The sequence below is a fragment of the Theropithecus gelada genome, chromosome 12 (genome assembly GCF_003255815.1).
Source record: "Theropithecus gelada isolate Dixy chromosome 12, Tgel_1.0, whole genome shotgun sequence".
NCBI lineage: Eukaryota > Metazoa > Chordata > Mammalia > Primates > Cercopithecidae > Theropithecus > Theropithecus gelada.
The window spans coordinates 36,942,063-36,969,919 of NC_037680.1; positions in this window are offsets into that span (position 1 = coordinate 36,942,063).

Consider the following 27,857-nt stretch of genomic DNA (forward strand, 5'->3'; position numbering starts at 1 on the left):
GGCTTCCCTTTGTGGGTAACCCGATCTTTCTCTCTGGCTGCCCTTAACATTTTTTCCTTCATTTCAACTTTGGTGAATCTGACAATTATGTGTCTTGGAGTTGCTCTTCTTGAGGATTATCTTTGTGGCATTCTCTGTATTTCCTGAATTTGAATGAAGGCCTGCCTTACTAGGTTGGGGAAGTTCTCCTGGATAATATCCTGCAGAGTGTTTTCCAACTTGGTTCCATTTTTCCCGTCACTTTCAGGCACACCAATCAGACGTAGATTTGGTCTTTTCACATAATCCCATATTTCTTGGAGGCTTTATTCATTTCTTTTTACTCTTTTTTCTCCACACTTCTCTTCTCACATCATTTCATTCATTTGATCTTCAATTGCTGATACTCTTTCTTCCAGTTCATCGGGTTGGTTACTGAAGCTTGTGCATTTGTCACATAGTTCTTGTGTTATGGTTTTCATCTCTGTTAGTTCTTTTAAGGTCTTCTGTGCATTGATTATTCTAGATATCCATTATCCATTCATCCATTCTGTTTTGAAGGTTTTTAGTTTCTTTGCACTGGTTACGTAGTTCTTCCTTTAGCTCTGAGATGTTTGATAAACTGAAGCCTTCTTCTCTCAACTTGTCAAAGTCATTCTCCATCCAGCTTTGTTCCGTTGCTGGTGATGAGCTACATTCCTTTGGAGGGGGAGATGCGCTCTGATTTTTTTAATTTCCAGCTTTTCTTCACTGCTTTTTCCCCATCTTTGTAGTTTTATCTGCTTTTGGTCTTTGATGATGGTGACAGACTGATGGGGTTTTGGTGTGGGTGTCCTTTCTGTTTGTTAGTTTTCTTTCTAACAGTCAGGACCCTCAGCTGCAGGTCTGTTGGAGTTTGCTTGAGGTCCACTCCAGATCCTGTTTGCCTGGGTATCAGCAGCAGAGGCTGTAGAAGATAGAATATTGCTGAACAGCGAGTGTTGCTGTCTGATTCTTGCTCTGGAATTTTGTCTCAGGGGTGTACCCCGCCATGTGAGGTGTGAGGTGTCAGTCTGCACCTAGTGGGGGATGTCTCCTAGTTAGGCTACTCAGGGGTCAGGGACCCACTTGAGCAGGCAGTCTGTCCGTTCTCAGATCTCAACCTCCATGCTGGGAGATCCACTGCTCTCTTCAAAGCTGTCAGACATGGGTATTTACCTATGCCGAGGTTTCTGCTGCTTTTTGTTCAGCTATGCCCTGTCCCCAGAGGAGGAGTCTACAGAGGCAGGCTGGCCTCCTTGAGCTGTGGTGGGCTCCACTCAATTCGAGCTTCCTGGTGGCATTGTGTACCTACTTAAGCCTCAGCAATGGTGGGCACCCCTCCCCCAACCTCGCTGCCGCTTTGCAGTTAGATCTCAGACTGCTGTGCTAGGAATGAGGGAGGCTCCGTGGGCGTGGGATGCTCTGGGCTACGTGTGGGATATAATATCCTGGTGTGCCGTTTGCTAAGACCCTTGGTGAAGCACAGTATTAGGGTGGGAGTTACCCGAATTTCCAGGTGTTGTGTGTTTCAATTTCCTTTGGCTAGGAAAAGGAATTCCCTTCCCCCTTGTGCTTCCCAGGTGAGGTGATGCCTCACCCTGCTTCAGCTCTCACTGGTTGGGCTGCTCCCATGGACCAGTGCCAGCTGTCTGACACACCCCAGTGAGATGAACCCTGTACCTCAGTTGAAAATGCAGAAATCACCTGTCTTCTGTGTTGCTGACACTGGGAGCTGGAGGCTGGAGCTGTTCCTGTTTGGCCATCTTGGGCGCATCCCCCGAAAGCCCTCTTTTATCCTCACAAATGAGAGGACTGACTGCTATGGATTTATGCAAATTCCATTTTTAACCTGCCAGCCAAAGAATAGGAGACAGATTAATTCTTCAGATGTTTTTTAGCTTTTGAATTTTGTATTCCAGGGAGGATGTTTTTGACTTTTTCTTTTTGGCAGATTTGAGGTAGAAATAAAGATAGAAAATTAATTGTTAGCTCTGGGCATTCAAAGAAGATGAGGATTTTTGCCCACCCTGCTTAGAAGACAAACTTATTGCCTAAGGATTTAACACTAGATTAGTAGCTTCTGATTCAAATGGAAAATATAATAAATGTCGAATAACCAAATTGGTTGCATTAGGGGTCACTCATTAGAGAAGAGAATTAGCACAGCTAATGGGAAAATCTCTTTTAGCAGGGCAAGAAAAAATGCTGGATTCTAGTTTCACTTCTGCTAGAGTCATACTGGGAACTTTGGAGTATGAAACTTTATTTTCCTTCAGTTCTAGCATTGATCAAGGAGAAATGCAAATTTGCTTCCTCTTTTACCCCACAGGTGTGCAGGAGGTTTGTATAGTGGGAAAGCACTAGCTTGTGTACCTATCAGCCTGTCCTTTTAGCTGGTTTAATGGGTATAAGGAGCATTGATAGTGGGGCTGTTTCTCATGCAAGGCAGTCTCTTGCTTATTCGGCTGAGACAGACTGCCCGCTCAGAATCTCTGGGTCTTGACTCTGCCATGAGATTTGCCAAGTGGTGACATAAACACCCACTCAAACGTCTGTGAAATGTTTGCCTGTGAGTGATGCCTTTGATTCATCTCCCACCCCATCCCCTGACACTCATTTCCTGACTGACCTTGCTCCAATTCCAGGAGCAAGCTTCCTGGCCTAAATCCTGGGCCGGTAGAATCAGCCACCTCCTCTGAATGTCCAAAATGCTCCACTTGGCCAGCCTCTCACTCCTAGAGAGGCAGCAAGGAGTTGGAGGTATATCACCTCTTAGTGATCTTCCTAAGAATGCACTTTACCTGGCATTAGATCCAGGATTATCTGGAAGGAATGATATGTTGGCTAGCTACTATATTTATTGAGACAAGTTTAGTGTTTCTCAGTGTTTTGAGATATATTCTTTATGGTTAAAATTGACTTTCATGAGAAAAATCCTACCCATTCTCTGCCTTTAATGATGCCTAGGGTTTTCCCTACCTTGGAATATAAATCTTTGCTTCACCTCATTGCCTTTTCAAGCAACTGCATTAACACAATCACCTTTCACCGCCAAATTCCTGAACAGGTGAAATGTATTGGTTATGTTAATTTCTTCATTACCAGTTCTCATATTAAGCCTTTGCAATCTGGTTTTTACTCCTACCAGACAACTGAAATGATTTTTTCCTGGCTTTTATTCTAGTCCTGTGTCATTTTCTCAGTTATTACCCCATCAAATCTCTCGGAAGTACTTGATACTGTTGATTTTCTTTTTCTCCTTAAAAATTTGTCAAAGGCTCTATCTCTATAATACTGAATTCTTACTTCACCTCTTTAACTCTTCCTTCACTCCATGGTGACACCGCTTTTCTCCTGTTGATCATCAACCCATGGCTTTTTCCTTTGTTTGTTTATTTTTAATTTTTGTGGGTACATAGTAGGTGTATGTATTTATAGGTTACAAGATGTGTTTTCATACAGGAGTGCAATGCATAATAATCACGCCATGGAGAATGGAGTATCCATCCCCTTAAGCATTTATTCTTTGTGTTACAAGCAATCCAATTACATTCTTTAAGTTATTTTTAAATGTACAATTAAGTTATTTTTGACTAGAGTCACCTTGTTGTGCTATCAAATACTAGGTCTTACTCATTCTTTCTATTTTTTGTACCCATTAACCAACCCCACTTGTCACAACCCCCCACTACCCTTCCCAGCCCCTGCTAACCTTCCTTCTACTCTCTATCTCCATGAGTTCAATTATTTTGATTTTTGAGCTTCCATAAATAAGTGAGAACGTGTGAAATTTGTCTTTCTGTGCCTGACTCATTTAACTTAACATCATGACCTCCAGGTTCATCCATGTTATTGCAAATGACAGAATCTCATTCTTTTTTATAGCTGAATAGTACTCCATGTATATATCTACCACATTTTCTTTATTCATTCATCTGTTAATGGACACTTAGGTTGCTTCCAAATCTTGGCTACTGTGAACAGGGCTGCAGCAAACATGGGAGGGCAGATATCTCTTTAGTGTATGATTTCCTATCTTTTGGGTATATGCTCAACACTGGGATCACTGGGTCATATGGTAGCTCTATTTTTAGTTTTTTGAAGAACCTCCAAACTGTTCTTCATAGTGGCTGTAATAATTTATGTTTCTACTAACAGTGTATGAGGGTTCCCTTTTCTCCAGTCCTTGCCAGCATCTGTTATTGCCTATCTTTTGGATAAAAGCCATTTTCACTGGGGTGAGATGTAGTTTTGATTTGCATTTCTCTGATGATCAATGATGTTGAGCACCTTCTCATATGCCTGTTTCCAAGGCTTTGGTCTTGACCCTGTGTCCATCCATTTGCAAAATTAAAGTTGTATCAAAATGGTGGTGACTCCCTATAAATGCTTTAAACTCTGGCCTCTCACATAAAACCTTATTTCTTATAGCAAACTACCTACTAGTCATTTCCACTTGGATATCCAGTCTACACCCCAGGTTCTCTGTTGCAGGAAACAAAGTGACTGGGTTTAAATCTGGGATTTAATCAATCACTTATTGGTTGTGAGACTCTAGGGAAAGTGACTTTATATTGCCTTAGTTTCCTCAACTCGAGAATAGGTTGGTGATGGTGATAATAGAGTCTACCTAAGTGGATTTAATAACTAGTATATGGAAAGTTGGTTCACCACAACACCTGGGTGCCACATTAAGTATTAAAAAATATTATCTACATTTCTGCTTTCTTTTTAACTCTTACATCTAGTAATTCATCAAGTCATTTCTCTTTCTTCTTAGTAATCACTCTAGTTTTTCATGTCTGCTTCATTTCTCTTACTCTTTGAATCAATGTTTACAGGGCCTTAGAGCTACAATGCCAGAACCTCTTTGCTGTGTGTCGTATCACTTATTAGGCTGCTTCATAGCACAAAGTTTTCCCACTATCAATGAATCACATTAGAATTCTTCAACTAGCTTTCCAAGGCTAAGCAGTTGTTCTTGCTTTGGGGCTCATCTTGAACTCTTGCTACTTAATATATACTCCAGCTACTTAGTATGTAAACTTCTGCTCTATCAAGTCAATCAACTTTCCTGGCCTTGGAAATGCCATGCCATTTCCACTACCTGAGAATGCCATTTAAATCGCAATACCTGCCTAGATAAGGGAGGTGGGGGAGAGGTGACATGAGCCCTGTGTATTTGCCATCCTTGATACTTCTTACAAATATATCTTAAATTCATTGATTTTGAAGAAAGAAAAGGAACCTTTTGAAAGTCTTGGAAAGAGAAAACAAAGCTCAAGACAGCATAAAATGTATAAAAGCAAGAAGTACCCAGTTCATATTATCATTCACTACACTTGCTAATGGAAGGTATTGTTTAATTAACTGACCACCTACAGCGTGCCAGATATTATATAGTGAATACAACTAGCCTGTTTTCCTCCAGGTGCCATCCAACCACTTTTTTCAATATCAAGACAAATGACCGCACAGCACACTATGACTTCTAGCTCCTCTTTAGTAGGAAAAAATTAATTCCCAGATTATACACCATAAGATTCATTGCCAAACCTACTGATCTAACATTTTGGTGGTAATTATTAAACAACATATGCTTATTGAGCTCATAATATATTAAAAGCACTGTTTTAGTTCTGTGGGAAACCCCAAAGAAGAATAAAACATGTCACTGAACTCTATGTGTTCTTGAGTTGGCAGTATTTTCACCGCTGTATATATTTTTTCAAAAAATTAATTTTTATGAAAGAAATACATTTATAAAGTTAAAAATGTCAAATACTGTTATAAGATAAAATGGCATTTTCTTTTTTCATATCTCCCTGAGTTTCATTACCCAAGGGAAACCACGTTCAGGTCTTGTAGGTGTTTGTTGAGCTACTTAAGTCAATATTTTAAAATAACATTTCTTGACTTTCTGATTCTTGAAAAATGAAAATTTAACCCTCTCTTATTACCCCCAACCTCTGCTACTTCTCACCTTCCTTTTTTTAAGATAATTATATTGTAATTTTTGGTAAAATAGTTTATATTACTGTACTTACATAAACATTGTTTGCCTTTCACTAAATAGTATATTATTACAATTCCTTATACAACTTTTGTTTTCTAAATAGTTAATAATTACCTCATTTTGTCATTTAGAAAATTGTCTACACTTCTAATTTTAAAAACTATAAAATCTTAATGTTGTTGAACATATTAAATAATCTATATAGTTTTGTCCCTGATCACACCTTTACCCTTGGGAACTCTCTCTTGTATTTCCTGATTCTTGTGTTCCAGTCTGGACTGGCAGCTCTCTAAGTTTCCTGAAGAGCTGTCATCTTTGGAAATCTCTTTATCTTTTTCTTGAGCTAGATCCCATGTTTACATCTTTCTTGATTTACTCAATTGTTTTTGTTTGTTTATTTTTGTTTGTTTCTTTGAGGGCATTCCTTATTACCTTCCTGGGAAGGGCTTCATGAGAATACATTTTTGAGATGTCTTTTTTTGTAGCTTCAAACTTGAGTGATAGCTTGGCTGGGTATAAAACTTTAATTTAGAAATCATTGTTTTACAAAATTTTGAAAGCATTGCTCCATTGTCCTTCATCTTTCAGTGTGGCTTATAATAATTCCACAAATATGTTGACAGCATTTCTCCATTGTTATTATTTCTTGCTTTTTCTTTATCTTTGTGGCTTTTTGTTAATGTTGAAAAACATATTTAACTTTAGTTTGGGGAATGGTTGGAGATAATTGCATACATTCAAGATTGCATTTTTACCCAGGTGTCTTCAGTGTCATATTAGTCTAGAAACACTGAATCATATCATTGTGTAGAGTTCATTTTTGAGTAAATCACAGATAAATATTCTGAGATGACCATGTACTGATTATTTAGGGACTATTAATGTCACATACTTCCTCTTCCTGCCTTGTATTTAAAAATAATTGTCTCTTTCTCAGTGCATTATATGCCTGTTTCATTACTTTTTTTTTTTTTTTTTGGATACAGGGTCTCACTTTGTCACTCAGGTTGGAGTGTGATGGCATGATCATGACTCATCACTGCAACCTCTGCTTCCCAAGCTCAAAAGATCCTCCCACCTCAGCCTCCTAAGTAGCTGAGACTACAGGCACATACCACCACACTTGACTAATTTTTGTATTTTTTTGTAGCAATGGAGTCTTGCTTTGTTACCCAGGCTGGTCTTGAATTCCTGGACTCAAGTAATCTGCTGGCCTTGGCCTCCCAAAGTGCTGGGATTACTGGCTTGAGCAACCAAGCCCAGTCTCCTTTTTCATCACTTTCAGCATAAAGCTAATCATGCCATTTATGCCATTTTAAGAATGTATCTGTATCTACTAATATGTTTAAGCATCTTTATTGAGATATAATTTAAATACCATGTTTATCTAAATGTACAGCTAAATATTTAAAAATATGTCCACAGAAGTGGGCAACCATCACCACAATCTGTTTTATTATCCTCAAACAAAATCATGTATCTGTTAGTAGAACGTTCCCATTTTACCTTCCCTCTTGCTCCTACATCCATTAATCTGCTTTCTGTCACTACAGATTTGCCTATTCTGGAAATTTCACATAAATAAAAGCATATGATCTGTGGTCTTATGTGACTGGTTTCTTTCACCTAATATACTGGTTTTCAAGGTCTATCTGTGTTGTTGTAGTTACCAGTACTTCATTCTTTTTTATTGCTAAATTGGACTACATTTTAAGCTCCATAAAGATAGCTCTTTGTTTTCACGTTTGAATATCTGACATCTAGCATAATAACTAGGAGCTATATTGTTTTACATCTTTGTTTATTAAATAGATAATAGATGGCTAATTCTGGTTTCAAATCTGTCCTCATGGTCCTACTTCCAAAACTTTTATTTGACCATGACCACATATTTTCCTAAAGTTTCTTATTTCAAAAAATTTTAAGATTTGGACAGAAAAGGAAAGTATTCTAAATATAGATAATCCTTAATTCACAGTGTGAATAACATACTAGCCACAACTACTTTCTTTCTACCTTATACCTTCATTAGTGATTTCCGGTCTCTAAACCAGTCATTTAAAGAAGTTCGCAGTCACTGACCAGGATAAGATTGGAGCAAATAATTGGTTTTTTTTAGCCTGGTTCTAGAGTAAAGGAGATGCCCTTGGTCACCTAAACTAATACAATAGTTTAGTTCTTGTGGAACTCTGCTCCGATTCAGCACTGTCATGTTTTTCCCTGAGAGCAGTAAGTATTTCTCCTTTCAATCCTTTGGTTACTCTGAAGCCAAACAGAATTTGGTCAAGGCTGGGACATAGGCATTTTTTCCAGTATTCTGCCAAAAATAAGGTCAAATGTTTGTGGGCTCCTCTAATTCTATCTCATTGTCCAGTCAACATTTGAAAGGCAGAGAATTGTGCTGAGACTCGTAAACTGTGCTTTTCTGGTTCCCTCCAAGCCTTGCACACTCAAAAGAAAACATCCATACACAAGGGTTTGGGAAACCCTCCAACTTCGATATCTAAGAATGATTTAAGAGTTCAGGTTGAAGAAGGAGGGATAGAATAAATGAATTCCTCAAACTTATTTTTCTGTGATTCTAGTCTTATAAGTCCTAACATATGATACTAAAACATGTGGAAAGAAGTGGTAGGATGGATATGAATTGAGCAGATACTAAAAATTAAACTCATATCTATTTATGGGTTATAACTTCCATCTTTGACTTATATATTCATGATTTCAGAAACAAGAATTTAATTTTTAAAACTAGTTTCATGGGCTTGAATTGTTTTTGAACAGCTTGACATCTTTTATAGTAACACTAAAGATGTTTCTCCTTCACGGCCAGAGATTGGGGATTTGTGTCTCTCAGATTGATGTAAACTCAAACGTTTTTTCTGAACACATACACACATACATGCACACACATGCATGCATGCACATAGTATTTTTATTTTTATTATACTTTAAGTTCTAGGGTACATGTGCACAATATGCAGGTTTGTTATATAGGTATACTTGTGCCATGCTGATTTGCTGCACCCATCAACTCATCATTTACATTAGGTATTTCTCCTAATGCTATTACTCCCCCTGCCCCCCACCCAAGAAAGGCCCCGGGGTGTGATGTACCCCGCCCTGTGTCCAAGTGTTCTCATTGTTCAATTCCTACCTATGAGTGAGAACCTGCGGTGTTTGGTTTTCTGTCCTTGCGACAGTTTGCTCAGAATGATGGTTCCCAGCTCCATCCATGTCCCTGCAAAGGACAAGAACTCATCCTTTTCTATGGCTGCGTAGTATTCCATGGTGAATATGTGCCACATTTTCTTAATACAGTCTATCATTGATAGACATTTGGGTTGGTTCCAAGTCTTTGTTATTTTGACTAGTGCCGCAATAAACATACATGTGCATGTGTCTTTATAGTAGCATGATTTATAACCCTTTGGCTATATACCCAGTAATGGGATGGCTGGGTCAAATAATATTTCTAGTTCTAGATCATTGAGGAATCGCCACTCTGTCTTCCACGATGGTTGAACTAGTTTACACTCCCACCAACAGTGTAAAAGTGTTCCTATTTCTCCACATCCTCTATAGCATCTGTTGTTTCCTGACTTTTTAATGATCGCCATTCTAACTGGTGCACATAGTATTTTTTTAAAAGCTAAATCTTTTTTTTTCTGAATTCAAGAGCTATAAAAAAGCTGTAAATGCCCCCTGTAGGGAAGCTCAAACCCAACAATGCAAATGTCTGATTTTATCCTTATGTCTCTTCCTCAAAAAGATGAGAACACAGGGGAAAGTTTGCCTATTTTAATCCATGAAACAAGGTCACTAAATATGTCAGTCAAATCAAAGCCCCATCTTTAAAAATGTTTCTACCTAATCTGTAATGTCCTTTTGCTAGAACTTAAGAGTGACATGAGTTCTGTAACTTATTTCCCTAGTTGGTGATAAGGGTCTGAATGTTTGGTTGGCATTTCTGAAATACAGCTACCGGAGCACTAGCATTCTGATTCAGAAATCTGACTACATTAGAAGAAAATTAACTTTTCAAAAAGCCACTGTTCTAAGGAGTGATTTTAATCAAATGAGTTTTAAATGTTTTGCCTGCATTTAGAATTCTTGGAGAGATTACAACTCCCCAGTGATCTATTTACTTTTTGAAGAAGAAGAAAAAAAAACAAATTTATGGTAAAAATAACTATGAAAGTTGTAAAGAGCATCATAAATGAAACTAGGTTGCTTTAACTGAAATGGCTTTTATAGTAGCACCACGTTCAGAAATCAAAGAAACTACCTTTATTTTAAATAGTTTGATACCTTCAAAGAAAAATAGCAACTTGTATTAATATCTTGTCAATTGTACGTTTTCTGTTGCAATATCTCATGAAACACTTATTGATTTATTTGCTATTTGACAGGTACTTCCACTGTGCTAAACATAAACATGGAGGGTGGGGATAGGGAGCTGTTGCAGGAAGTATCAGATCTATTGTACACAATAGATTATTAAAATATTAAGTACCTCTAGCCGGGCGCGGTGGCTCACGCCTGTAATCCCAGCACTTTGGGAGGCCGAGGAGGGTTGATCACTTAAGGTCAGGTGTTTGAGACCAGCCTGGCTAACATGGTGAAACCCCATCTCTACTAAAAATACAAAAATTAGCCGGGTGTGGTAGGATGTTTCTGTAATCCTAGCTACTCGGGAGGCTGAGGCAGGAGAATTGCTTGAACCTGGGAGGCAGAGGTTGCAGTGAGCCGAGATCATGCCACTGCACTCCAGCCTGGGCAACAGAGCGAGACTCCATCTCAGAAAAAAAAAAAAAGAAAAAGAAAAAAAAATTAAGCACCTCACAGACTATTAAACATTCAAATGAAAATTATAGTGCGTGTAATTTTCAGTCTGCAAACTCAAGTATGCAAGATATATTTTTTTACTCCCCCTTTTACTTTCTCTCAGTTAATATGATATCTAAGTCTTAATCTTACCAATTTGTGGGAAGTTTCACCTCAGGAATTCTTAGAGATCCTTCTTATTCTGGGGTCAGCTTGAGATTGAAGGGCTTGTTATGGGTTGAACTATTTCCCCCATGAAAGTACGTTGAAGTTCTCACCTGTAGCACCTTCCAATGTGATCTTACTTGAAAATAGGCTCATTACAGACATGATTATTTAAGATAAGATTATAATGGAGTAGTGTGGGCCTTTAATCCATATGACTGGTGTCCTTATAAGAGGAGGAATGGCACATAAAGAGAGAAAACAGCCTTGTGACAATGGGGACAGAGATTGCAGTGATGCATGTACAAACCAAGGAATACCAAGAATTGCTAGCATCACCAGAAGCTAGGAAGAGGCAAGGAAGGATTCTCCTCATAGGTTTCAGAGGGAACATGGCCCTGCCAACCTGCTGATCTCAGACTGCTGGCTTCCACAACTGTGATACAATAGATGTCTGTCCTAAGTCAGCCAGTTTGTGGTACTTTGTAATGGCAGCCATAGCAAACTAATTCAGAGCCTTATACCGTGTAAGAAATCGGGTGGGGGTGACAGTGTGTCTGGGCTGTCATCTTCTGGCCACATTGATAATGCTAAATAGGCCATTGTCCCTGTTCACATGCTTGGGACTCAGGTAGTTTTTAGAAGCAGGAACATCCAGAACCTCTGATCTCTTTGCCTGGAATATCAAGTGGCCACCTTCAGGCTCTGACACATCCTGGGGTACTGGCTTATGCCTTCCTTGCTTCCTTTCCTAGCCCAGGGAGGATTTTTAATATTTGAGGGATGGGGGTAGCCCCTTTCTCCTGCCTCCTTTAGTAGATTACCTATTTTTTTCCCCCTTTTAAAATTTATGTCCCTTCTTAGCTTTGGCTCTTTAGTCTTATACATTCTCCTGAGGAATTAGGCTTTTGAAAAACAGCAGGAGGAAGCCTTTCTCTGTTTTCCATCTCTGAGATAATCAAGCTACAAACAAGGGAGGAAAGCCTGATACAGACAGACTGGAGAAGGAGGAAGTGGAAACACAAGGAGGAAAAGCCTGTGGAGTAATTATCAAACTAATATCCAGCCACAAAATTATTGTTATTATTTTTTAGAGACAGGGTATCACCATGTTGCCCAGGCTGGTCTTGAACTCCTGAGCTCAAGCAATTGCCCACCTCAGCCTCCTGAAGTGCTGGGATTACAGGCGTGAGCCCCCACACCCAGCCTCAGCCACAAAATTATTAACAAGACTACATTAAATTTTCCAATGGCTTTGTAAACTATTGACCCAGCTTTCTTACATCCTGACAATAAATTAAATTTATGAGATTGGGGATGATCAAGAGAGTGGTCTTTAATGCAAAGTTTCAGGGATGGGGAAACATTGATGGATCTCTCCAGGATTCTATTTTAGGAAAATTTTTGCATGAATATTGACTGACTCAACTATATATATTACTGATGACCAGGTGATGCAGCTGTTGATTTCTAAGAAAAGAACATAACCAGACTCAACAAATCAAGAGCCAATTATCTTGGCCTTCTAAGTCAGTGATCCAAACCTAGCTCAGAATCGTTAAGGCTCTTTTGAAAAATAAAAACCCAGACTCACTCCTGGACATTGCCATCTGGAGGAAGCCCAGGCAATCTGTGTTTTTTAAAAGTTCCTCTGGGTGACTTTGGCCAATTTGGAGAGGCACTAATCTAAAAGATGAAATTTAATTAATAATCTGAGCCGTGATTGCTAATATATGTATGGTTCAGGTGAATATGAATATTTAGTGCTGTTTGGATAGTGTCTCCTATCATCTGCATAACTGCTGCCCTAGCAGAATTAGTTCGATAGGTTATACTTCTGTACCTTTGATTTTAAAATACATAATTGTATTTAAAAGAAATTTATTAGCCTCTTGTATATAAACCTTTACTGCTATCCCATCAGTCTGGTAGGAAGATTTCTTGCCATTTGATAGAAGGAAAAACTGACTCTGCTTCTAAGAGACACCAAAAGTTAGTGATTTATGAGGACATTCCCAGATATTTTTTAGCAGAATAAACTTAGATGTACCCTTCCATATTACCTCAGGTCTTTGAGTGTCTATTTTGTCCTCAATTGGCACTATCTAGTCCTCTTAATTTAACACAATTAGCATTTCTGAAACTAATCACCGAAGCATTCTAAATTAATTATGCTGTTTGCTAATAGAAAGGACTCATTTTCCATGGAGAGCTGTTTTTAAAATACCGGCTTCAGTGCAAGAATCTCATCTGCTTCAGCAAGTATTGTGGGTGTGCCTATGAGTGTGTGTGTGCTGTAGTAAGTTATACCTATCACACTGCCTTCTTGCATTCTTGGCCAAGATACCATGCCAATCCGGCAAATAATGCATCAGTACAATAAGAAAACTCAGACACGACCAGGTGAATTGCTTAACCGCATGTGTCTGGTACATTTAGAACAGACACTTGATCTGGTGGATTCAGGAGACATAGAACAGTCTTTCCAGGTGCTAAAATTCCCTGGATATTTCAGTTAAGACAATAATATACATATTAAGAAGCACATAACAAAAAGACACTGTCTGGTTAATTGTGTAACAAAAGAGAGTCTTTGTTAAGGGACTTAATGCAGAGCCCAGCCCAGAAAGCCCAAGAGCGAGTGGAAAAGGATTTCAGGAAAGAAAGGAAAGGAATGTTAACCAAGCTAACCAGCTGAAGCTTATCACTTCCCCAGAAGTTGCGGTCTTTAGACCTGTTGTGTAAGAGGTAATAAAACCTGGCAGGCTGGTACCTGTTAAGATGCCAACATAGGTGGTGGTTCATGCAACCTGAAAGTCGGCTCTGGGCTCTCCATGTGGGGGCTGGAGTAGCTAGCCCTGGGGCTAGAGTCAGGAAGGCGGGGAGCAAAGTAAAGTTTGAGAAAAAAAAATCAGCTTTGGCCCCAGCGCCACCCTCTTTCCTCTCAGTCTCTGCTCAGGGGTGTTGCAACTGTGTTTGGGGGCGTATGCTAACTTCGGGAAGACATTGGCAGAGTGCTTTGAATGACTTTGTCATTTTTCATACAGCTGTTTTCTACCCAAGTTTTCTGGTTAAGTAGCATTTTTGCTTTGGTTTGCTTCCCCATCTTGACATCAATCTGTGTCCAGTGTTCTTCAGTGGTTCTCAGAGACTTGGCATCTGGCTACTCTGATGTGATTCAGGTGCAAACACAGAGGGTTGGAGAGAAAGTGCCTCTACTGGAAAATGCCTGTAGAAAGCACTTCTGAGAAGCTTGCTCTTTGCCACAGATACTGCTGTTCTCCATTCTAGCTTGGTTTGGAGTATCCATAAATGTCTCCATTCAGTTAATATTAGGTTTTTGGTTGTAAGCTTATTCTAAAATAATTGGCTAAATGAAAACAGTAACAACTTGTTCCATAAAGAGATGATCTAATTTCAGCAAATCAGTGCCACTAATTCTGGATTTTATCTTATAGTTTGTAAACATGGAGCAGGTAAAAAGTATGAGGCAGGTTGATAGTATTGCATAGGTTGTGCACTGAACAATCCTGGGGTACATCGTTTAGATAGGCTTCTTTGAGTACTGACAAAATGACTCGCCTTGCTGATGGCAGCGGCAGGCCATCTGGAGGGGCTGCTGCTATCATGCGGGCTGCAGTGGGGAGGCGCAAGAGGTGGCAGTAGGAGCAACTGTGAGAGCAGCAGTGGTGGCGGTGGGTCCCCTGTGCCCCGTGTCCCCAAGGCAGCCGACTGCATCACCTCCACCCTTGCATGGCCGGGCAGCACCTGCTCCCGGGCCCGGCTTCCACTGCGGCCTCAACCTCACTTCCCACTGCATGCCAGGGGCTGCAAGTACCTGGCTGACAGCACAGCTGGAACTCGCAGGGCCGGCCCTAGGAGCATCAGGTTCATTCATGCGAGGTTGGTCCGAGTGCTGTGCCACCTCCACCTTACCCACTGCCCTGGGAGCTGAGCCAGTCTCCCACTGGTGGGGGTGGGCAGCGTGGTCAGTCACAGAGAGGCGGGCAGAGAGAGGCCCCAAGGTGGAGCTGGGTCTGGGGCAGTGCCATATTCCACAGAGCTGGCAGGAGCAGGCAGGAGCCCTGCCCTCCCAGGCGTGGCTGCAGCTGCCCAAGTTGCAGCTGGGGACCCAGGCACATCTGCACTCTCCGGAGCCCGGGAAAGCTCTCCCTTCCCGCTACAGGCTCGGAGGTGTCTGCTCCCACTGTCTGGCTTCTCCCCTTTGTTAGCGCATGCTCTGGTCACAGAGCGAAGTTGAAGCCAAGCCCAGGTGCTGTCACAACCTGGCTGGATGCGCTCACGCTCAGGGCAGTGCTAACACGCCAGCCCCCTGCCACTTGAGCCCTCTCTGGACTTTGGATGCCAACAAGCATGGGAGGGAGGCTGAGGGGACACTGAGGGCAGCTTGGCACTGGTCTGCAGGCGCCCCTTGGCACAAACAGCATGGGCGCCATGAACAGTGGCAGGAGGCAGACAGACTGAGTGGAAGGGGGCAGGTCCCCCATGAAGTCAGGGAGGGCCTGAAGCCTGGGGGCCAGGCTGCCAGTCCTGCGGACAAGAGTGGGAACTGGTGATGCCGTTTTCCAGGCCTTCCCATAGCTGCCCATAGACCAATCAGCGTGCACTTCCCCTCTGAGGCTCGGGAAAGCCTGTACTCAGCCAGACTAGAGGAGGCAATGGGAAGACCAGTTGCAGAGAGTAGCTGCCCATGCCAGAGTCTCCTCTTTGCTGAGAGCTGATGAGACAATAGGCCGACCAGCTCTGGAGAGGAACTACCCTCTCCGCAGAGAACTGGACGTTCGTTGGGACGACCTGCAGAGCAGAGAGGAGCTACCCTCTCTGCTGAGAGCTAAAGCAATGATAGGACGACCAGCTGTAGAGAAGAGCTACCCTCTGCTCAGAGCTGAACACTCGTCGGGACACTCTGGCTCCGGAGAGGAGCTGCCCATTGCGGGTCTCCTCTGAACTGTTCTATTGCTCAAAAAACTCCCTTTCGTCTTGCTCACCCTCCACTTGTCTGCGTACCTAATTCTTCCTGGAGACAGGATAAGAACTCAGGACCCACTGAATGGCAGGGCTGAAAGAGCAGTAGCACAAACAGGGCTGAAACAGGACCTTTGCCCACCACGCTGCGGGCAACAAGAAGGAGAGAAGGAGAAACGAGCTGCAGTCCTTTGAGGACCCCAGACCTAGGAGATCCCTGAGCCAGGGCTGTGATACCCTCTTTAGGGCTCTGTGGTTCTGGGCATCTCCAGGGTTCTGGGTGCCACACTGTGTTCCCCAGTGTCAGCCGTGGAAGCTGCTTATGGTACGCCCCGTCAAGCCAGAGTCCCAGGGAGCTAGCGCCCATGCCGGTGCCTAGAGGTGCCTGTCCTGCTGCAGCTGGTATGCCTGGCTGTGCACAGTGGCTGGATCCCATGCTCGCTCACACACCCCTCACCTCTCCACACCTGGCTTGCCCTTGGCAGGCATGGGATCCAGGCTGGTAGTGGGAGCCGAGCGCAACCTGTCAGGCCAAATGGGCGAAATGAGCCCAGCGGGCCACATCAAAACTCGGGCAGAGGCGCTACTGGCCACAGAGGTTTCCGGCTGGTGAAGCAACACCGCAAGGGTCCTGTAACACTGCTACTCAAGACACTTAATCTTACAGGAATGGTTTTTCAAAATTAGATTCAAAGATGGGGAAAAAAAAAATCCTATGAAAATCAGAGCATCTGGTCACCATTAAACTATAGTTCTGGGAAGTTATTTTCTTGCGTTAGAGCTGAATGTTTCACTTGACTCTCAACTTTATACTCCAAAATGGATATTTCACATAAATAACAAAGAGTTACCTCTTCTCCAACCTCCATTCTCAGTCTCTAGGAATAACCACTTGCAACTCTTTTGAGAGTTATTCTTTAGGTATTTCCTCTATATTTCAAAAAGCATATTTAAACTGCTTTTACTTGATTTTCCTGTTTTAGATATTATCTTTTGACTTTCTATTTACCATGGAAGATGAGAATTTACCTTTCTTAAATACCTGCCCTCCTCTTCTCAGTTCCACCCTAACTTTCTATAGAACTATATAATTTCAAGGTAGATCACAATTCAGTGTTTGTTTTGTTCTGAATATGATTTTTAGTCACAGCTGAGTCATGTGGTATAGTATTATATTTCATTTCCTGTTGACCTTCTTGTTTTTCCTGTTAATGTTTGTTTTTTTGTTAGCTTGGTTATCTATACACACTCACTAATTCATTCCTAACTCTCCATGTTCATGTTCCATTGCAGTCTGATTATTCTCAAGGCCTGCTACCTATTGTAGGTTGGAAATCATTTTTCTCAACATTTTGAAGTCATTGCCCCATTGTTTTCTAGCTTCCACTGCTGGAGTTGAATAATCCAATGGCATTCTGATTCTGGATCTTTCGTCCGTGTTGTCTGTGACACTTCTCCTTTTTCATCTCATGAGTCCCTTTGAGGACCCATGTGACTCGAGGTGAATTTCTTCCTATTCTCTGCATTGGTTTTGTTCCATGTGAGTTCCTCTTTTTTGCTGTTTTTAAATTTTGGTTTCCAACTATTCTGTTAGAGACTGTCCTCACCTATCTAGTGATCTCTGGCTTTCCATTCACATTTAAACAAGCTATGAGAAGCTTTCTATATGGAGGAAGGGTTTTGTCAACTGCTAGACTCCATCCTGGGGCTGGAGTTGGTAAACTGAGGCCCATAGGCCAAACCAGTGGGTCAAAAATGACCCACTGCTCATTTTTATATGGCTCTAAGTGTGGTTCTTATATTGTTAAATGTCGAAGAAAATAATGAGAATAATATTTTCTGACACATGAAACTTCTTTGTATTTTTATTCCAGTTAACTTTCTGTAAAGAACAGGGTGAATGAATCCTAGTAGCTGGAATTCCAGTGGGAAGAGAACTGTCTGGCATTTCTCACCCCCAATAACCTGTATTCCTCATTAAAATGTTTCTGACCTTTTCATAGTTCTGATCCTAACTAGTAGACAGCTTTGCTATTGATAGAACCCGGAAAATTCAGTCATCATCCCCCTCAAGCCTGCTTCCATCTGAATGCTTGACAGACAGTGGTGGTGATAGAGCTGCTCTGGAAAAAGTAACACTATGCCCACACTGTAATTGTGCCATATCAAGCTTTGCAAGTTCCAGATGGGAGTCGTGGGATGTTCTGCTTAACAGTTTAGTATGTGACTAATAGAGGATGTGCTCTTTGGGGCTGGATATTTCGGCAGAACCAGACAAATGATCCTGTATGAGGAGTTTAGGGCCATAATTGTAAGAGTTTCCAGGGAAGTGGCTAAGGAAGGAGGGCTTTGGACATTCAATTACAAGTTTCTTACAACCTACACAGAATCTTTTTAAAAGACTTTTTTTCTTTTTCTTGATGGGGCAGTCTGGACCCCCGGCTGATATAGTGAACTTAGTTCCACCTTCCTGACTAGTGTCAGGAATCATCTCTCAGAGATGCGGTCTTGCTACACAGAGAAGCTGTCAGAGGTTATCTGTCTCTCACTACAACCAGTCATTTCCAAAGATAAGGGCACACTCAGGAGCATTTTCCTTGGACTCTGAGAAGAGGCCTTGAACCCTGGCTCTGCAGGGTTGCTGTGATGGCACCAGAGGGGCAGGATGGGAGGCAGAACGACACAGAAATTCACAGGAACAAGTGTGTGCTCAGCAGCTGAGGTTACTTGTATTTTCAATATGAACAGAATCTTTTAAAAATGTTGATCAGTTCACACCATTATATTATGCAAAATATTCTCATGGTTTCTCATCACATTTGTCACTAACTCCAAGTTCCTGGCCATGGTGGCCTAGAAGGCCCTGCATGCTCTGGCCTCTTCCATCTCTCTGATCTCTTTTCCTGCTGTTTCATCCTTTGCTCATTCTGCCCCACCCACATCCGCCTCCTGGCTGCTCCTTGAACGTGCCAAGCTAGTTCCTTTCTCAGAGTCTGCATTGGCTCCTCCCTCTGTCCAGTGTGTGGTTTCCTCACATCTTTAGATGACTTACTCTCTTACTTCATTCAGGTGTCTGCTCACATGTCAACTCCTCACAGATCTTTCCTAACCATCCTCTCTCAAATAGTCCCCTCCCATCACCTGTCACCACTGGCAATCCCTCCATCAGCAAACTGGGATTCTGTCTGTTTCATCTCAGACCCATGCCCCACCTTCCTCCACTTTCTACTACGGAGGCTCATCTCTGCAAACCAAATCTCCTAGCCTCCTTTGCCAGTTGGCTTCAAGTTAAGTTTGGTCATTACTCTTTCGGGGGAAAGGGGAAAGGAGAAAGAAGGAAGTGGAAAGACCCGGGAGATTTCTCACTTTTTCTCTCCTTTGGGTGGCATCTCCAGATACAGCTGCGTCTCCCTCATGATTCCAGCGTCTGCGAAGTGGTCTTGGCCTCTGGGCTTCAATAATACCACTTCTTTCCTTTATTTTCCAGCCCAATAGGCAATTGCAAATCCCCGGGTTGCCTTATTGTCATGTTTGCTCTTTAAGTATTTCTAACACTGTTCTAATTTCCCATATTAAATCCTGGAATACTGCATTGGACTGTTTTCCTGGCTGGATCCTGATTTGTCTATCCTGCTGTATGTTTTTCATAGCACTTGTCACCACCTGTTATTATATTATTATTGGTTTACTTGTTTATTTTCTGTCTCCTCCATTAGAATGTAATTTCCATGAGGCCTACATGCTTGGGAACTCTGGGCAGACATTGGAACCTGAAATTAGAGGGCTGTGCATTTCCATTTCCTGACCATTTCCCAGAGAACTGGAAAGAAGGCCCTCCTGTGTTTCTCTCGGGAAGGCAACAAGCACAGTTAGAGCGGAGGAGCTGGGCCAAGTGCTACGTGGGAAGCTCTAGCTGCTTTAAGAAGTTCTCTGGTGTATTTCCAGCTTCAGGGAGACATATCCAAATTCCAGCTCCAGGAATTGGGAGTAATGGCAACTGGCCCTATGGGGAGAAAAGGGCACCATGGGAGACTTTGGAGCACATTAGGGGAAGAACCTACAGGTTGGTTAGGGTTGGGGAGGAAGCACTTTCTACTCAGCTGAGGAGATAGGGACTGACGTATGAACACAACAACTAATGTTGCATGTGGGACACACTGCTGTGCCCTGCCCTAAGTGTTTCACATTATTAACTTCAATGCATAAAACTATATTAAACTACATATTTGAAAATACCAAAACTAACCACATGCTTTATATGATTTTAAGAAGTTGGCAATTTAATTTGTTCTTGAATTACTGGCTTATTTTTAACAGAACAAATCAGTGACATAAATAAATAAACAAGTAAATATCAATCCCAGACAGACACCAGGAGATAAGATGAATAGGTGTAGCAGCTTTGCTAAAGATAAAAATGACCGATGGGAATGAAGGATGACTTCTTATCTCTCAGGGAGGGCTGTGTCCATGCAGCGTGTGGGTTTCTTCTTCTGCATACCATTTTTAGCAGCCACTTTTGTTTTCAAGGATTATTTAGGAGTATGGGTCTTAATGTTCAAGTATGTGCAATTGTTCTGGGTATTTTTATGATCTATTCTAATACTATTGGATTATGATTACAGAATGTGGCCTGTAAAATCTCTGTTTTAAAACTTTTGCTAGGGGCAATTGTTTTCTGGCCAGTACAAAATTGATGTTGTAAATGTGTTATGTACATGTAGGAAGAAAAAAGGATATTGTCTGGTTGAAGAATCTCTACTTATATTATTATGAGCTCATTCAGTGTACTGTTTAATTCCTTTTTCTTTATTTTTTATTTTTATTTTTTTTAAGATGGAGTTTTACTCTTGTTGCCCAGGCTGGAGTGCAATGGCACGATCTCAGCTCACCGCAACCTCTGCTTCCCAGGTTCATGCAATTCTCCTGCCTCAGCCTCCTGAGTAGCTGGGATTACAGGCATGCACCACCACGCGCAGCTAATTTTGTATTTTTAGTAGAGATAAGATTTATCCATGTTGGTCAGGCTGGTCTTGAACTCCCAACTTCAGATGATCTGCCCGCCTCGGCCTCCCAAAGTGCTGGGATTACAGACGTGAGCCACCATGTCCGGCCTATTCGTATTCTTACTAATCAGACCACTCGGAAAGAGGGATTTTAAAGTCTCCTACTCTAATTGCACTTTTAAATATTTTCCTGTTTGCATTTCTAAAGATTTTTCTTGTTCATATGCTGTTTTGTGCATATAGATCTATATGTTATCTTCTTTGGAAGATATGACTTTTTAAAGAATTAATTATTTATTAAGCCTATAGCACCCAGTATTCCCAGGCAGGCTCCCACATATGACTTACATAACTTTTGTGACTTTTGTCATCATATTCTGTCTTTATCCTGCTTAGTGCTTTGAATCTTAAATTTAACTTTTATGAAATTAATATTTCTTCTATTTATTTTATCTTATTTTATTGAGACAGAGTCTGACTTTGTCACCCAGACTGGAGTGTAGTGGCACTATCTCGGCTCACTGCAACCTCTGCTGCCAGGGATCAAGCAATTCTCCTGCCTCAGCCTTCCGAGTAGCTGGGATTAAAGGCCTGCACCACCATAACTGGCTAATTTTTGTGTTTTTGGTAGGGACGGGGTTTCACCATGTTGGCCAGGTTGGTCTTGAACTCCTGACCTCAAGTGATCCGCCTGCCTTGGCCTCCCAAAGTGCTGGGATTACAGGCATGAGCCACCGCGCCTTGCCTATGCTGTTTATTTTTGTTTGTGATTGCCTAATATTATTTTGCCCTCCGTTCTGTTTTCAGTTCTTTAAAAAATTTTTATTACTGAAAATGTGTTTCTGATAAACAACATATAGCTCTGACTTCTATTTTTAAATAGCAAAGTAAAAATATCTGTCTTTAAATAGGAAAACCTGGTCACATTCCATGTTATAATTGGTGTACTTGATTTTATTCCATCCATTTTAATTAGTGCTTATAGTGTAATTTGTTGTGCTCTTATTTCTTCTTCTCGTAAGTTCGATCAACTTTTCATTCTTTAATTGCCTTTGTCAATTTACAAGTTTTCTTATATATTTCTATTCTACCATTGGTATTTCCCATTCTTTACCCTTTTGATTAAACACACATTTATCTATCTATTGCATCAACCTTCTATTTTGAACTATTGAAAAGCTCTGGGCTTTAGTCAATTCATGGGTGACTGATGAGCCTCAGGAAGTGATATTATTTTCATTCCTACTAATAAGATTTTAGGGGCTTGAGCCACTGATGGAAAAAAGTGGATTCATAAAGAAGTTAGGATCAAGAAAACACAAAAGAGAGATAATGCCCATTGCTGGGTAGTCACAGAGGGCTTACAAGGCAAGCCATAGAGGTCAAAAAATTAAGAGGCTTCTGCTACCAATGCAGTGAAGGATCAGCATGCAAGCATTTAGTCAGGTTCGACATGAACCCCCTCTCCAGGAAGTCTTCTGGGGTCTGCCTTAGGAGACAGTATCTGGTTCCATGTGGCCAGGAGGTCAGAAGAATGCTGATAAGTATGGGATGGGAAATGGAGATTGGTCAATCCCTCTGTGGGTGGAGAGCCTAGAGAGATCACTAGTAAGAAGGACCAGAATTTTATTAAATTCTGGTTAAACCTGTTACTGTATCCTCATGCTCCCTAAGTTAAACGTGACTGCAATGAACTCACCAATAGAACCCTATAATGTATCAATATCCACAAAAATATTAATACATTGTTAAATGAGGGAATCTAGTTCTTAACTATTTAGGAGGCAGTGCTGTGTTTTCTTAAATCTCTGAGACCAGCTTTTCCAGGTTTCTGTGAACTTGGACTTCTGTTTCTCAGAACTCTTACTTTCTTCTAATGGACAGGATATAAGTGGGGTCTGAGAGGAGACTGCCACCCCACAGAGCCTCCCTGACTTATTTCCCCCCTCATTCTACTTCTCTTTCCTTTGCTCATTTTTCAATTGACCCTGGAAAGCCTACCTCATTGAGAATATTTAGATTTTATCACTTTGCTCAAACTTCTTCTCAAGATTCATCTATTCCAAGAATAATTTTATGACTTTCTTAGCTCATTTTATAATTTGGCTTTGTCTCCCTCCCCGGACCCCCAACTTAAAAGATGCACATACATATATTTTTCTCTCTCCACATCTATATCATAAACTCTTTAAGATCATAATATGTGTCTTTTGCTTGATTTGAGCCTTCTTTGCTTTAGAACAGTTATATGCAAGCCTTAGATACTTAAGAAATGCTTGTTTAACTGATGTTTACACTGAAGTATAAAAATATGCAGATGTACAAATGGGATAAAGATTCTTTAAGACACCAGTAGAACAGCATTGAAAATTATTTTAGGAAAAGCTATTGAAATATCAGTGGATAATAAAAACTGTTTTTGGAACTATAAAGAATCAGTGAAGCTAAATGATGCTATTGAAACTGATGAAAGAACCAAAACACAATAAAAATGGATGAAGGACGTGAACACATTCACAGAGAAAGGCAGAAATATTAAAACCTCTTAAACACATGAAGAGATACTCAATGTCCTTTATCATAAGAGAAATTAAATATTAAAACTGATAGGAATTTCTGATTCTGGCCAAGACTGAGTAAGAGAGACCAGCTTTAATCTTTTGCCTTAACAAAGTAGGAAACTAGACACAATCTGAGACAATAGTTTTCCGTCTTTGGACAACAAGCAGCCCAGGTCTGGGAACCCTGAGAAAAATGAAAAAAGCAAACAACAATAATGAAAGAAAGAGTAACAGAAAGAAAAATAAAGACCTGAATAATTGCACTAGCTTCTGGTGCCTGGAGAATTTCCAGGCTTCAGTGAAGACAGAGGAAACCCAACACAGTTAGCTTACAGTGAGGAGGAGGCAGACTGGAGTTCAGGGAGGACAAGGGCTAGTTATTGTGGAGTACACTGGAGTGGAGGGATTGGCTCCGGGAAAATTCTCTAGGGGATGTAGAAGAATCCTCTGAGTCTTTCACTGATTGCTAATCTACAGATGAATGAGAGAAAATGACTTCAGGCTGTGTTAAAAACCACTGGAAATCAGTGGACAGACAGATTCCAGGATCTCACACAGGGCTGGTAATAGTTTGTGTTCACATGAGCCCAAGTGGAAAGACCTAATACATGGGCATTAAGTAGAATCCTAAGTAGTAGGGCAAAGTTGATTCTAGACTCAAGTCCACCTAGATCTATCTTAACCCAGTTTAAAAGCAAGCCTTGAAATGATCCAACTGTTTTCAAATAAAAACAAAATTCAACATTATTTTAAGGAATACTGGAAATCCAGCAACAAACAACATATCATAATCCTCCCCAAAACTCTCAGACATACAAAAATGCAAAACTTATGATCCATAACCAGGAAAAAAATCAATTTGTACAAACACACAAATGATATTAAAAGGACTATTACAAATATGCTTCACATATTTAAGAAAACATGGCAATTACAAGGAGAGAAATGGAAGACATTAAAAAAATAAATAGTACTGGGGTAAGTTTTCAAATAAATAGAAATTCAGTGTCTGAAATGAAAAATGTGCTGGATGGGGTTAATAGCAAACTAGCATCTGTAGAATAAATCATTAGTAAACTTGAAGAGATAGCAATAGAATCTGTGAAGCACATAGAGAAAAAAAAAATATTAAAAAAATCCAGAGCAGCAGTGACCTATAGGAAACTATCAAGTGATCTAATATGCATTTAATTGGAGTCCAAAAAAAGGGGGTAGGGCTAGAAAAATTATTGAAGAAACACTGATCAAAAATTTTCCAAACTTGATGAAAACCATAAATCTAAGAAGCTCAATGAATTGAGCAGATTAAACATAAAACTAGAACAAAGCACATCATAATCAAATTGTTGAAAACCACTGAAAAATAAAAAAATCTTAAAAGCAGACAGGGAATATAGATACATTATATACAGAGAAACGAGGTTAAAAATGATAGGATAATTTTTATCAGATATTCTACAGCCAGAAGACAGAAGAGAGATATCTTTAAAGTACTAAAAGAAAATAAATCTTTCAACCTCTACTTTTTTAACCAGTCAAAATGAAAAGTAGACAAAGACAGAAATACAGAAGCTGAAAGAATTCATCATTAACAGATCTTGACTTCAAGAAATATTTTTAAAAGTTCATCAGGGAAGAGGGAAATTTGGGTCTATGCAAATGAATGAAGAACCCCAGGAATTGAAAGTATATAGATAATGTAACAGGTATGGTTTTACTTTTAAAATTTCTTTAAATGCTAATTATCTATTTAAAGCAAAACTAACAATGTATTGTGGAAGGTATAGCACATATGGTAGTAAAATCAAAGCACAACAAAAGTAGCACAAAGGACAGGAGACAGGAAATACGAATATATTTAAAAGTAGACTGTGATAAGCTAAGGATGCAAATTGCAAGCCCTGAGGCAATCACTGAAAGAATGAAATGGAGATATGGCTAATGTCAATAGTTAATATAAACCGGGATAATTAAAAAAAAAAAACCTCAATTAACATAAAAGACATTAAGAAAAGGGAAAAAAGGAACAAAGAGTAAATGGGACAAAAAGTTATAAGTAGAAATATGGTAGATTTAAACTCAACTAAGTTGTTAATCACATTAAATAGTCTAAATGCCTCAATTAAAATGCAGATTGTCAAACTGTATAAAAATGCAGAATCCAGTGATACTGTCTACAAGAAACCAATACAAAATGTAAAGACATAGCTTTAAGTAAAAAAAGGAAAAACTTATACCATGCAAACACATTAAATAAAAAACCTACAGTGGCCCTATTAATATCAAACAGAATAGATTTTAGAACAAGAAATAACAAAGAGGAACATTTCTTTATAAAGGTCATTCCATCAGAAGGACACAACAATTCTAAATGTGCATGCACCTTATAACAGCTTCAAAATATAGAAAACAAAAACTGATAGAACTTAAAGGAGAAATAAAGATAAACCTGCAATTTATAGGCAGAGATTCTACATTGCTCTTTCAGTTTTCAGTAATTGATAGAATGAGTAGACAGAAAATCAGAAATGATATAGACTACTCAAACAATATCAGCCAACTTTACCTAATTAACATTTATAGAACACTGCATCCAACAACAGCAAAATACAAATTCTTTTCAAATAAACACAGATAGAACACTTATAAAGATAGACCCCATATTCTGGATTGAAAAGCAAGTCTCGATAAATATAAAAGGATTAAAATCCTGAAATCTATTTTCTGTACGTAAGATTAAGATAGAAACTGGTAACAGAAAGATATCTGGAAAGTCTAAATATTTAAAAATTAGTCAACACATTTCTAAATAATTCATAGTTCAAATAAGAAGTCACAATGAAATTAGAAAATATTTTAAGTTGAGTGAAAGTAGAAACACAAAACAATCTGTAAGATGCAGTTTATAAGAAGAAAATTTATATCATTAAGTGCTTGTTTAAAAAAACGGACAAAAGTCTTAAATCAATGATCCTAGTGTGTATCTTAAGAAACTAGAGGCCGGGCGCAGTGGCTCACGCCTGTAATCCCAGCACTTTAGGAGGCCGAGGCGGGTAGATCACGAGGTCAGGAGATCGAGACCATCCTGGTTAACACAGTGAAACCCCGTCTCTACTAAAAATACAAAAAATTAGCCAGGCGTGGTGTCGGGCGCCTGTAGTCCCAGCTACTCGGGAGGCTGAGGCAGGAGAATGGCGTGAACTCAGGAGGCAGAGTTTGCAGAGAGCCAAGATTGCGCTACTGCCCTCCAGCCTGGGTGACAGAGCGAGACTCCATCTCAAAAAAAAAAAAAAAAAAAAAAGAAACTAGAGAAAGAACAGTAAATTAAACCTAACATAAGCAGAAGGAATAAAATGGTATAGACAAACCCACAATCAGTGTAATAGAAAACAACCAACCAAAAAAACAGTTAAACCAAAAGTTATATTTTTCAAAAAAGCAATAATATTGATAAACTTATAGTCAGATTGTTCAGAAAAAAAGTAAAACACAAACAGTTTTAGGAATGGAATGAGTGAAATTACAACAGATTCTACAGACATTGAAAGGACAACAAAGAAACATGTTTAATGGCATCAAATTTTATGTAAAGATAAAAGGAACAAATCCCCTAAAAGATGCAAGCTAAGTGCACATAAGGAGAAATAGGTAACATAGTCCCAAATCTATTGAAGATATTGAATTCATGGTTAAAAGCTTTTCCAGAAAGAAAATGCTAGGTCCCAAAAGCTTCACTAGTAAATTAATCAAATACTTAATAAAAATAATAATATCATTTCTATACAATTTCTTACGGAAAACAAGTTAGGAAGGAATACTTCCCCAAAATGAGGTCAGAGTTATACCAATACCAACCAATAAAAGCCAAACCCACAAAAGACAAGGAAATTAAACCACTGATCAGTAATCTTCAAACATAGAAGCAATAATGTTTCACAAAATTTTGGTGAATCACCTCTAGCAATAAAAAGAATAATACATCATGACCAGGTACATAAAGTTTTAACGTTTGGAAATCAATGCAATTCACCCTATCAATAGACTATAAAAGAAAATATGCATAATCATCTCAGTAGATCCACAAAAAACAGGAAATATTCAATGTTCATTCATGGAAAAAAACTCTCAGCAAACTAAGGAGGGAACTTTCTCAATATGATAAAGGGTTTCCACAAAAACCCTACATTTTAAATCACAATTAATGAGGAAATACCAAAGCTTTCCCTTTCAGGTCGGAAGAGGGCAAAGGAACTCATCATTTTTTTTCAATATTGTACTGAAGCTATTAGCTAGGGC